The sequence below is a fragment of the Rhinoraja longicauda genome, chromosome 31, assembly GCF_053455715.1.
Source record: "Rhinoraja longicauda isolate Sanriku21f chromosome 31, sRhiLon1.1, whole genome shotgun sequence".
Lineage (NCBI taxonomy): Eukaryota > Metazoa > Chordata > Chondrichthyes > Rajiformes > Arhynchobatidae > Rhinoraja > Rhinoraja longicauda.
The window spans coordinates 13,771,441-13,783,926 of NC_135983.1; positions in this window are offsets into that span (position 1 = coordinate 13,771,441).

Here is a 12,486-nt window from a genome sequence, read left to right on the forward strand (position 1 = left end):
CATGTTGGGTCCCTTCTATAGACAAATCCATTCCCTCCACAGACGCTGCCTGCCCCGCTGAGTTATTCCAGCACTTTGTGTTTTACTCAAGATTCCAGCATCGGCATTTCATTATGTCTCCATGCAATACCTTCCACCTATTTGCATGTGTACAGCACCATCACATTTCAAGAAGCTCGACACCATCGAGAAAGGATCTGCTACATTGATTGCTACCACATTCATCCCCGTCACTACAGCTGCTCCAAGCTTGCAATGTGTACCGTCTACAAATGCACTGCGGTTACTCACCCAGATTACTCCACAGCACTTCCCAAACTTGTGACCACATTCCCAAGAGAGATGGAAACAGCAGGGCCACGAGATGAAGGTCCCCTTTCAGACACACAATATCATGAATTGGAAATACATTGTTGGTCCTTTATCACCACTGTGCCTAAATCCAGGAACATTTTCACCAGCAGTTCAAAGTGTTTCAACATATCTTCTCCAGGTCAATTAAGGATGGACAATAAATGCTGGCCTTGCCAGTGATAGACAGGTCCGAAAATGAATGAAACAAAGAACAATCTAGGAGGTTCCGATGCACATTTCTTTGCCTCAGAAAGGTTGTGAAATATTTCTCTTCACTTAACTTCGATTGTGAAGCAGATGCGGGGTGTGACAACACGATCTCGAAGGTATTCTTCACTTTCCGATAACTGTCAGTAGACTACTGTATGATTTCCCGCTGTGTTAATACAATTATTTCCATTTAGCAGTGCTTTCTTGGAGTACCATATTGTGAAGTATTTCTCGCAGTGTAATCAGAATAAAAGCTGCCCTTACCCATTGAATCTGGCCAAAATATACTCAAATATCTGCATCTGAATGTCATATTAATGCATGATTGGGAGATCTTCTTGTAGATCAGTTAGTCTTTTCACACAAGTTAGATGTGCAAGTGATTTCTTTGCAAACATCACAGTTTGAAACAAAGTGAAGTTGCAGAGGCAACCAGAAGGCTGAGGAAGCTGTCAATGGATATTTTTATGGCAGACGTAGATAAATTCTTGGTTAGTACGATGTCAGGGGTTATGGGGAGAAGGCAGGAGAATGGAGTTAGGAGGGAGATATAGATCAGCCATGATTGAATGGTGGCGTAGACTTGATGGGCCGAATGGCCTAGTTCTGCTCCTATCACTTATGACCTAATGACCTAAAGGAATGGATTGACATAATGGAATTGTGATTGAAAACTGGATCAATCTGTTGTAAATCAATCATTTACTTACAAATTGAAACTTCATCGTCCAAAAAGATTCAGTTGTTCATTAGGCTCAGGTACATAATGGGAATGGTTGCAAACACAGGGATTCCATGTGGTGTCTACAAACTCCTCAGAGAAGGCTAGTCAGTTTAGTGATAGTCCTACTTGTGAAGGTGTCAGGGCACTCCCTCCATCCCTCTCCTCTCTCCTGATCTCAGATCAGCAAAATCAAAGGTCGAAAAATTGATAATTCAGCCCACAAGGTATGGTACATTATTTTATCCACTTTGTGTTATTGGTAAGAATTTGGTTTAAGGACGTGAGAGTCGCAGTCCTTCACACATAACCCATTGCAAGGAGCGAACATGTCATTAACCGGGTGGACTTGATAGGTCTCCTGGTGATCAACACAAGCTATGCTGAGAACAGCAGGCAGCTGCTGTGGTTCAGACTGCAAACCAGCAGTCATTGACACCTGGTTTGTGCTCAATCGGTTAATGATTCATTCAAAAAGAAGGATCACAAACAGGACTTTGAGCACAAACCAGAAATTGGATCATCAAAATTCAGGGTTTGTTGGAAGGAGTGATTCCCATCCAGCAACCATTTTGAAATTCACTTAAACTGCAATCAAGGGCTGCCCTGAGTGTGACCCAGGAACAAATCAGCAGCAAAATCAGTTCTGACAGCACATGCAAGGAAAATAAAACAATACATAAAACCAAATTAGAAATGAATAACTGTTCGCAGCACAGCGGTTGAGTTTGCTGCCTTACAGCGCTGGTGACCCAGGTTCACCCTGTTCGAGCAGGGTGCTGTCTGTATGGAGTTTGTACATTCTCCCTGTGACCACGTAGGTTTGCTCCGGGTACTCCGGTTTCCTCCCACATTCCAAACATGTACAGGTTAGTAGGTTAATTGGCTTCTATAAATTGTCCCTGGTGTGCAGGATAGAACATGTGTACAGGTGATCATTGGTTGGTGCAGACTCGGTGGGCCGAAGGGCCTGTTTTGCACGCTGTATGTCTAAAACTAAAACTTGCAGAAGCAGAGTAATGGAGAATGGGTTCAGGGTTTTCCCTCGCCGTGTACCAACCCACATCCTCGACTTGGTGTAGATCGATTCCAGTGAAGAGTCTGATTGATGGAGTGCTCACTATCCGGTGATACCCAGTGATTGACTGCAGGGAGCTCCATACAAACCCATGAGAACATCATTACATCTGCTGACCAAATACATAACTGTGATAAATTACACCACAGACGTCCTGTTTTTATGTGAACAAGTAGGGAATTTCCACATTGTCGGGTGGATGCCCCAGCGTGCAACATTACTGGAGTAGCTCAATGAAAGGTACAGTGAGCTCAGGACCAGGTCTTCAGTACTATAGCTGCAGTCAAAATAGGAAATGAAGGCAGTCAGACGCAGGGCCGTTTTTACAGCACTATGGGCCCCCGGGCAAAGCAGTGTACTGGGGCCCCTACTGTTACTCTCCCCCACCCCCTTTCCCTACCAGCCCCCCCCTGTCGTGCCGGCGAAAAGCACTTACCAAAAAGCACTTAGCGATGGACTTAGGGTGCTACATTGTTGCGAAAAGCACTCACAGATCGCTGTGAGAAGCACTTAGTGACCGAAAATGTTGCGAAAAAAGCACTTATTGAACCTACATTTTTAAAGTAGTATTTATTTATTGCAAGTCACTTAACATACACAGATCAGCATGGGGTCCCTATGCTCGTGGGCCCCCGGGCAAGTGCCCATCAGGCCCATGCGTTAAGACGGCCCCAGTCAGACGATGAGAGTAAGTGGGACCTCCCCTGCAAAAGCCCGAGAAGTCTGCTCTGTTGCGGTTTGTCCAAGAATCCATTATCTTCTCCCATCAAACCCATCTTGTTGACCATACTAAACCAGGCGTGATCGTAAGTACAACAAAGATGCAAAGAGTCTTCAGGATAACATAATGATTGGGCATGAACATGGCAGGTGGAACACATAACATGGAATCATCCACTTTGGTGCACATAACAAGAGCAGAGTATTTGTTAAATGGTGTGGGACTGGGAGGGGTAATTGTTCAAGGGATCTTGGGCATGCTTGCACAAATCACAGTAGGCCAAAGGGCAAATGGTCATTTGAAATTAAATGGTAAAAGGAAATGTGCACTAATTTATCCCATTATCCCGCCCTCCTTTTCCCTTCACCCGTCTCCTTCCATCTACATCCCTTTTGCTGGCTTCACATTTCATGTCATCTGATAGCCTTTTGTCTTCTTCCCATCTCCAGCCTTTATCCACCACGCGCCAATCAGTCCCCCCACCCCCTCCGTCACCTGTATTTACCCATCACTTGTGAGAGAAGGCAAGAGGTCTGTTACCCACAGAGGGCCAGCACACCAGCCAGCTCTCAATCTGTGGCAGAGGCCCTGGGGTGAACTCGAAGTCACTGCCAGCAGTGAAGGACATCAATTTGTGCTAGAAGTTCAATGACCATCAAGTTTGGTGGAGGTCAGTGAGTAAATCAACAAGCTCCTGCTCTCAATAACTGGCTCAAAGACCGACCCATCACCCACCTAACAACAGCCTCTCTCAATCTCAAACCCCACCCTAACATCCATGTGCCTGTTGTGGTTGATGAGTGTTTGCCTGGCCTCAGTCACTGCACAGTTTCCACTCTGCACTGTGGGCAGAGTATTGACCAGTCTATACCTGAGGCAGCGTAGATGCGATTGAAGGCCATGATATGTTAATGTCTAAGTCTCCTCCTTACATCCCTCCTCTCAGTCTCCTCTGACTTGCAGGCTTCACACTCTGCCGTCGAGCTCCACGAGATTCAGTGTCTCTCGGTCATTTACTTCAGATAGGAGGAGTAGGTCTGCAGGTCAGCTTCGGTGCTGTTGTGCCCAGTGAATGGGCATCTAGCTCTGTGAGAGAATCGATGGAACTGTCTCCTGAAATTAGAGGGCTGTGAACAACTCCACATTGCCCGTCAGAGAGTGCAACAAAGTATATCAAGCACTGGCCTGGAAACCGATGAGACATTGAAACATTCACTGCAACGGTGTTGTGTGGGGATTACACCAGATTTGTGCTGGAGTAATTGTGGGTGTGCATGATGGTTAAGAAGGTGACCCTGGGCTTCCAGCAGCATGTAACTGGTAGCTACTAGCAACTTGTGAACTTGACTTTGCAACGACTGACTGTGGCCTGGTCACTGAGATTGGCAGTTCCCATTTGGAATCACAGCTGAACGCACTGTGATGGTTGAGGGTGACCCTGTGTTAAGAGTGGTGCGATGCACACAGGAACGAGCTATCTGCTTCTCCAACTACAACAATAGACGTTGTAACCCTTTATCAGAACTGGGAATGGGAGGAAACAAGGTGTTTTTAATTAGCAGGGAGGGCAGGCTGTAGACATATGTCTGAAGAAGGGTCTTGACCCGAAACATCACCCATTCCTTCTCTCCAGAGATGCTGCCTGTCCCGCTGAGTTACTCCAGCATTTTGTGTCTACCAGGCTGCAGATATACATTGGTCAGAAAAATATCTCTGATCGCGTGAGGCCCGGATTGCCAAGGTGATAATTTGTTGATGGGGATATCTGGTTGTTGGGTTAATGAGAAAGAGAGAACACAAACAATGGATCATGCAAAAGAGGAAATTCAGATGGATAAACAGCAGCAGGGCAGGCCAGTTCTAGTAGCTGAAGTTGATATTGAGTCTGGCAGGCTGCAAAATGTCCATATGGGAGGGAGATGAGCTGATGTTCTTCAAGCTTGCATCAAACCTCATTCAAACAGTGCAGTAGGCCACAGACAGGGAGGTCAGAGGGGAGTGGATTCATTTTGTCCATGGTCAACCAGGGGGAGCTTGGCACAAACACCCATATTACAAGAGAACCTGACGTTTAAGTCAATCTCTGACATGCGTTGGATTTGGAACTTGCCTGTAAAGATCCCAAGGCGATAGCTTGCCAATTTGTCTCAACTACAGGTGCTGTTCCGGGTTCTGCACAAGATCAAGAGGCAATATGAATGATCAAAACATGAAGTGGGAGTCCTCCATTTCATCGACAAACACTAGGTGCTTAGAAACACACCTCTCAAACAAGCACGGAAAACACCAATGAAAGTCTGTAGATTTAGAGTCATACAGCACAAGACACACCCTTTGGCTCAACTTGCCCATGCCAATCAATCTACGCTATGTCCCATCTATAGTAATCCTACCTGCCCATGTTTGGCATATCCCTTTAAACCTTGCCAGTCCTGGTCCAGAATTGGAAGAGCAAATGCAAAGCTTTTTCTGTCAGAAGGAAAGAAAAATATAGATAGAATAAATATTGTCTCCATTCCCTCTCCTTGCAGCACCATAAAAGGATCATTCACTCATTTTCTTTTTTCTGCTCACTAAATCTGTTCAAAGCACGTTGGAGCCTCTCTGCATCCTCCTCGCAGTTCAAAATCACATCCAGCTTTGTGTTGTCTGCAGACTTGGAGACATATATCTACATCTATATACTAAAACTCTCGATTGTTATCATATCATATCATATATATACAGCCGGAAATAGGCCTTTTCGGCCCTCCAAGTCCGTGCCGCCCAGTGATCCCCGCACATTAACACTATCCTACACCCACTAGGGACAATTTTCACATTTACCCAGCCAATTAACCTACATACCTGTACGTCTTTGGAGTGTGGGAGGAAACCGAAGATCTCGGAGAAAACCCACGCAGGTCACGGGGAGAACGTACAAACTCCTTACAGTGCAGCACCCGTAGTCAGGATCGAACCTGAGTCTCCAGCGCTGCATTCGCTGTAAAGCAGCAACTCTACCGCTGCGCTACCGTGCCGCTCTTGTTTGTAACTGAACTTCAGCCAAAACGGGACACGATAGCGCGACAATTTTAGGCCCACCTTACTCACCATTGTCACTTTAGTGATAATGCAAGTAGTTTTATTGAAATCGGTGTTATATTTTTTAAGTTATTCACATTTTTAAGTTTAAAAGGAGGGGAGGGGAAGGGGAGGAGGGAGGGAGGGGGAAGTGGGGGAGAAGGGAGAAGGGAGAGGGGGGGAGGACAGGGCGCTGCACCAATGCAGGAGAGGTTTGGGCCCAACGGGTCCACTTGGTCTAGTATATTACTAAAACTCTCATCTTGTCTGTTTGCTTGTCAGTTTGTCGCTTTGTTTGATTGTACGTACCCGAAATACAGCCAAAATGGTACACGATAGCGCAATAATTTTAGGCCCATCTTACTCACCATTGGGCTGCGGTTCAAATGGTTGTTATATTTTAAAAGCTATTCAATTGTTTAAACTTTAAAAATCACTTTGTTATGGCGAGTCCGAAACTTGTTGGTTGTAGAAGAAGTTTATTGCAGCCGCAATATTCGAATACAGAGTTAAACAACAAGGTAAAGGACAACCATCACAAACTTACTGTCTTCTTCGAAGACTTCGCCGAACTGCTATTTCGGGCGCCAAACGCGCACATGACATCGCTGGCCAATCAGCGATGTCGCTCCCTGGACCAATCCCCATGGTCGCGTTCCCACGTGACCTCGCTGGCCAATCCGAGGGTTCGACGACCTGGACCATTCTCTATGGTCGCTACATGACCCCCCCCAGAACCCGAGGTGCGGAACCTAGCAGGGAGCCGGATTTCGCGACCATAACGAGTACGGAGAGGGACAGCCTGAACCACAGGAGCCGGGGGTTCCGGACTTGGCGGAACAGCCGGAACGGGAGGTCCTGGAGGAACTACCGGAACGGGGGGTCCTGGAGGAACTGCCGGAACGGGGGGTCCTGGAGGAACTGTCGGAACGGGGGGTCCTGGACTGAGCGGAACTAACGGAGGTCGGCCTCTCCTAGGGGTTTGACCGACCAGGACTGGTTGATCCGGATCCAAATGGGCAGGTTTGAGCCGGGACACCGAGACGAGCTCACTCTTGCCGCACATGTCTAAGGTGAAGGTAGCCGTTCCCTTACGCAAAACCCGGAACGGCCCTTGATAGACCCTCTGCAACGGGGCGCGATGGGAATCTTTTCGCAGAAAAACGAACTCACAGTCCTTCAGGGAAGGCGGTTCATGTACCATGGGACACCCATGACGTGAAGTCGGAACTGGAGCCAGGGAGCCCACCCGTTCCCGGAGAGATGCTAACACTGATGGGACTGTAGGCAGCTGGTCTGAAGGGTCCGGAAACAGATCTCCGGGTACTCGAAGTGTCGAGCCATATACTAGCTCTGCGGACGACGCACCGAGATCTAGCTTAGGAGCAGTCCGGATGCCCAAAAGAACCCAAGGGAGCTGGTCTACCCAGTCCGGGCCTTCAAGCCTTGCACTGAGGGACGCCTTAAGTTGGCGGTGGAACCTTTCTATGAGTCCATTTGCCTGGGGGTGATATGCAGTCATGGGTTGTAACTTGGACCCGTACAGTTCTGCAAGCGCGGCCCAGAGGGACGAAGTGAACTGTGGCCCTCTGTCAGTGGTAATAACTGCCGGGACCCCGAAACGAGCTACCCAATGAAGGGCCAAAGTCCTAGCACAAGACGCTGACGAAATATCAAACAATGGGAAAGCCTCTGGCCACCGGGTGAACCGATCCACCACCGTGAGGAGGTGGGTGTAGCCCCGGGAGGAAGGCAAAGGCCCGACCAAATCCACGTGGATGTGGAAGAAAACGAACAGCCGGGACCTCGAAATCCTGCACGGGGGGCTGGACGTGGCGCTGGACTTTAGCGGTCTGACAGGGCACGCAGGAACGTGCCCACCCCGCTACCTGTTTCCGTAGGCCATGCCAGACAAACCGAGCTGCTACCAAGGCAGAGGTGGAGCGGATGGACGGGTGCGCCAGCCCATGAATGGCATCGAAAACCCGGCGCTGAAGGGAGGGCGGTACTACCGGCCTGGGACGGGGAAGAGAAACATCGCACCAGACTTTTGTGCCCTCCGACCCACAAGCTACCTGGGCCAACTTCAATCCCGAAGTGGTGGACCGGTAAGCCGAAACGGTATCCGCTACAAGCTGTGCCTCCGCAAGCTCCTGGGGATCCACTTCGCAGTCCACCGCCGAAATAGGGGGAAAAGCAGGTCTAGACAGGGCGTCAGCAACGGCATTAAGCTTACCCGCGACATGACGGACATCGGTGGTAAATTCGGAGATAGCAGTCAGGTGCCGCTGCTGGCGGGCCGACCATGGGTCAGACAATTTCAAAAAAGCAAATGTTAATGGTTTGTGGTCCGTAAAGGCCACAAATGGGCGGCCCTCGAGGAAGTACCTGAAATGACGAACAGCTAAATAGAGAGCCAGAAGCTCTCGGTCAAATGCGCTATACTTCAGCTCGGCCGAATTTAGTTGCCGGCTGAAAAACGCTAAAGGCTGCCAACGGCCACCGACCTGCTGCTCCAGAACCCCGCCCACCGCCACGTCAGAGACGTCAACCGTCAGGGCCGTGGGGGCGGAGGGGCTCGGATGGACCAACATGGTGGCGTCTGCCAAGGCTGCCTTAGCTGCTGTAAAAGCCGACTCTGAAGTAGGGGACCATATCAACTCTACCGGGTTCCCTGCAAGGCATTGGAAAAGTGGGCGCATGACTCGCGCAGCTGCCGGAACGAACCTATGGTAGAAATTAACCATGCCTACGAACTCCTGTAGCCCTTTTACTGTGGTGGGCCTGGGAAATGCCCGGATAGCCTCCACCTTCTCGGGCAAAGGGGAGGCGCCGGCAGGGGTAATTCTGTGCCCTAGAAAATCAAGAGCAGGAAGGCCGAATTGACATTTGGAGGGTTGGATAATGAGCCCGTGGTCTTGGAGCCGCTGGAACACGGTCCGCAAATGGGCCTGGTGTTCCTGCACTGAGGGGCTGGCGACCAGGATGTCGTCTAAATAAATAAACAAAAACGGTAAACCCTGGCCCACGCGGTCCATCAGTCGCTGGAAAGCCTGTGCCGCGTTCTTTAAACCGAAAGGCATACGCAACCATTCAAACAACCCGAACGGAGTAATTGTTGCAGTTTTCTGTATGTCCTCCGGTCGCACCGGAATCTAATGGTATCCTTGCACCAAATCGATTTTGGAAAACACCACCGCTCCTTCCAGCCCAGATAAAAAATCCTGTAGGTGCGGTATGGGGTAGCGATCAGCCGTGGTGACAGCATTGAGACGCCGATAATCGCCACATGGTCTCCACCCCCCAGATGCCTTGGAGACCATATGTAACGGCGAGGCCCACGGGCTGTCAGACTGACGGACAATTCCCATTTCCTCCATCTTCCTGAACTCCGCCCGTGCCACCACCAGTTTGTCTGGCGGTAGTCTCCTGGCCAGAGCGAAAACGGGAGGGCCTTCGGTGCGGATGTGATGGACCACGCCGTGCTTGGCCGAAGGCGTGTCAAAACGTTGGATGAGCAGCTCTGGAAACTCTGCCAGAATCGCAGCATACGAGTCGGGGGCCGCGACGACGGCCTGGACAGTAGGGCTGGGCGAGGAGGCGATTGTCGGAGCGACGTGCTCATCTTCGGCGGAGGGTCGGAGGTCGTTACCGCGGACATCAGGAACCAGTGAAAAAGCCCAGAGAAAATCTGCGCCCAGGATCGCTTGTTTGACGTCGGCTATGATGAATGGCCATTCGTACGTGCGGAGGCCTAACACAAGGGACATCTTCCGTGTACCGAAAGTGCGAATTGGGCTGCCATTAACCGCGATGAGGGTGGGACCTGTCTTACCCGATCTGGTTTCGAGGTCGGTCGGCGGCACTATGCTGACGATGGCTCCCGTGTCTACCAAAAATTCTGTGTCCGTGAATCGATCATGGACATAGAGGCGCCGGTTCTGGCCAATCGTAACTGCCCCTATGTACGATCGGCCGAGGCATTTCCCGTGAAGGTACAAGGCAAACGGCAGTTGCGGGATTCGTTACCCCATTGTAGGTGATAATAGCACCAGCCGCGCTTGTGCGGATCTTTTTGGCGGGCTTTCGGAGAATTGGCGGGAGATGTGGCGCCATCTTGCCGTCGCTGTGGCGTGGTCACTGATGTCGAGACCTTGTTGATCGAACCACTTGCCTTGTTTTTTGCCGCTATGAGCGCGTCCGCTTTCGCTGCATATGCTTCGGGGTCCTTAAAAGAACAATCCGTGAGCAGCAGTCGGACATCCTCGGGAAGTCTCTCGCGGAATGCCTGTTCGAACATAGGGCAATCCGTATGCTCACCGGCTAGCATCATCATTTCGGACATGAGGACGGAAGGCAGTTGGTCTCCAAGATCCGGTAGGTGCAGAAGTCTTGCCGCACCACCATGCTTATTAAACCCGAAGATTCGCAGTAATACTTTCTTCATGGCCTCGTACTTGTTTTCCGCAGGTGGATTCACGATGAACCGCATCACGCGCTTGGTTGTGTCCGGCGATAGAGCGCTGACGAGGTAGTAGTACATCGTGGATTCGTCCGACACCTTCTTTATATGAAATTGAGCTTCGGTGTGGATAAACCAAGCTTGCGGTGCGTGCGTCCAAAACAACGGAAGATGAACGCTTGCCGCGCTTGACTCCGGTGTGCCCGGCGCGGTCATCGTCAACGAGGCGTCGGGTTCCTGCTTAGTCGGTGATCGTCCAGATCACGTCGGGGTCACCAATATGGCGAGTCCGAAACTTGTTGGTTGTAGAAGAAGTTTATTGCAGCCGCAATATTCGAATACAGAGTTAAACAACAAGGTAAAGGACAACCATCACAAACTTACTGTCTTCTTCGAAGACTTCGCCGAACTGCTATTTCGGGCGCCAAACGCGCACATGACATCGCTGGCCAATCAGCGATGTCGCTCCCTGGACCAATCCCCATGGTCGCGTTCCCACGTGACCTCGCTGGCCAATCCGAGGGTTCGACGACCTGGACCATTCTCTATGGTCGCTACATTGTAAACTTTAATAAATCCCTTTTCCACTTGCCCTACCTGTCAGCTGCGCCTGTGCAGTAATACCTCCGTGTTCAACGTCACAATGGGAACCCAACGAGTCCGTGCCTGCGCAGTTGGGGCCCGTTAATCTAATACTTATGTAAGATGGCGACCGGATCCGCGCATGCGCTCAAAGCGCGCTGGTGGTCCACCGGGGCTTCTTCCCGCTCAAAGCAACGGCCGTCACCATCCAGCTGCCGCTGCAGGAGAGGTTTGCACCCAACGGGTCTCTCTGGAAGCCAGGATAGCCGCCCGGGGCCAGGGTGAGTGGCTCCCTCTTTCCCTTTCCTCTCCCCCCTCGTCCGCCCCTGGCCCCGGGGGACACTCCCTGGCCGGCAATGGGTCCACAGGTCGTCAATTGGGGGAGGGTTGTCGGGCCCGCAGGAGAGGTTTGGACGGAGGGTTGCCGAGCCTGCAGGAGAGGTTTGGACCCAACAGGGGGCTGCCAGGCCCGCAGGAGAGGTTTGGACCCAAGGGTCCAGGCCCGTCTTTACATTTAATATCGTCATCCAAATCATTTATATTCTGAGTAGCTGTGGTTCCAGCGCCAATCTCCAGGGCACCCCATTGCCTGCCACTCAGAAAAGGACATGTTTATTCCTACTCTGTTTCCTGATGGCTGCCCAGATCCCCATCTATGTCAGCACCTTTCCGCCTGCCCCATATGCTTTAACTTTGCACACCAAGCTGTTTTGTGGAATCTTCTTGGAAGCTTTCTGAAAATCCAAATACACCATCCCCACTGGTTCTCCCCATCCATTAGACTAGATCCATTCTCAAAATTCTTCCTGTAGATTTCTCAAGCATGATATCCTTTTCGTAAATCCATGCTGCCTTTGACGGATCCTGTCACTGATTCTCATGGTCTCAAGTATCTTCCCTCTATTGTTCTCTTGTTTTTCTCTCTCCCTCCTATTTGAAATTCTTGGGTTACATGAGCTGCGTTCCAATCTGTGAAATCTCTGATGCAGAGTCTGAGGAATGTTGGAAAATAACTACCAATGCATCCATTATTACTAGCACTACTTCCTTAAGTACTCTGAGATACAGATAGAGCCTCCAATTTTATCTTTTTATCAGATTGGTTAACAAATGCCCATTGGTTGGTCAGTCCATTTCCGGGGAAGGAGAAGTGGATCTTGATATGGAAGAGGTGAGATGCTGGCTTTAGAGAGGTATTACAATTGGAAGAGGACATTACAGATGGTATAACTGTAAGTGATGAAGCATGTACTTAAGGCTCCTCTCAGCTCCATTGCTCTGTTGAGCGACATAAG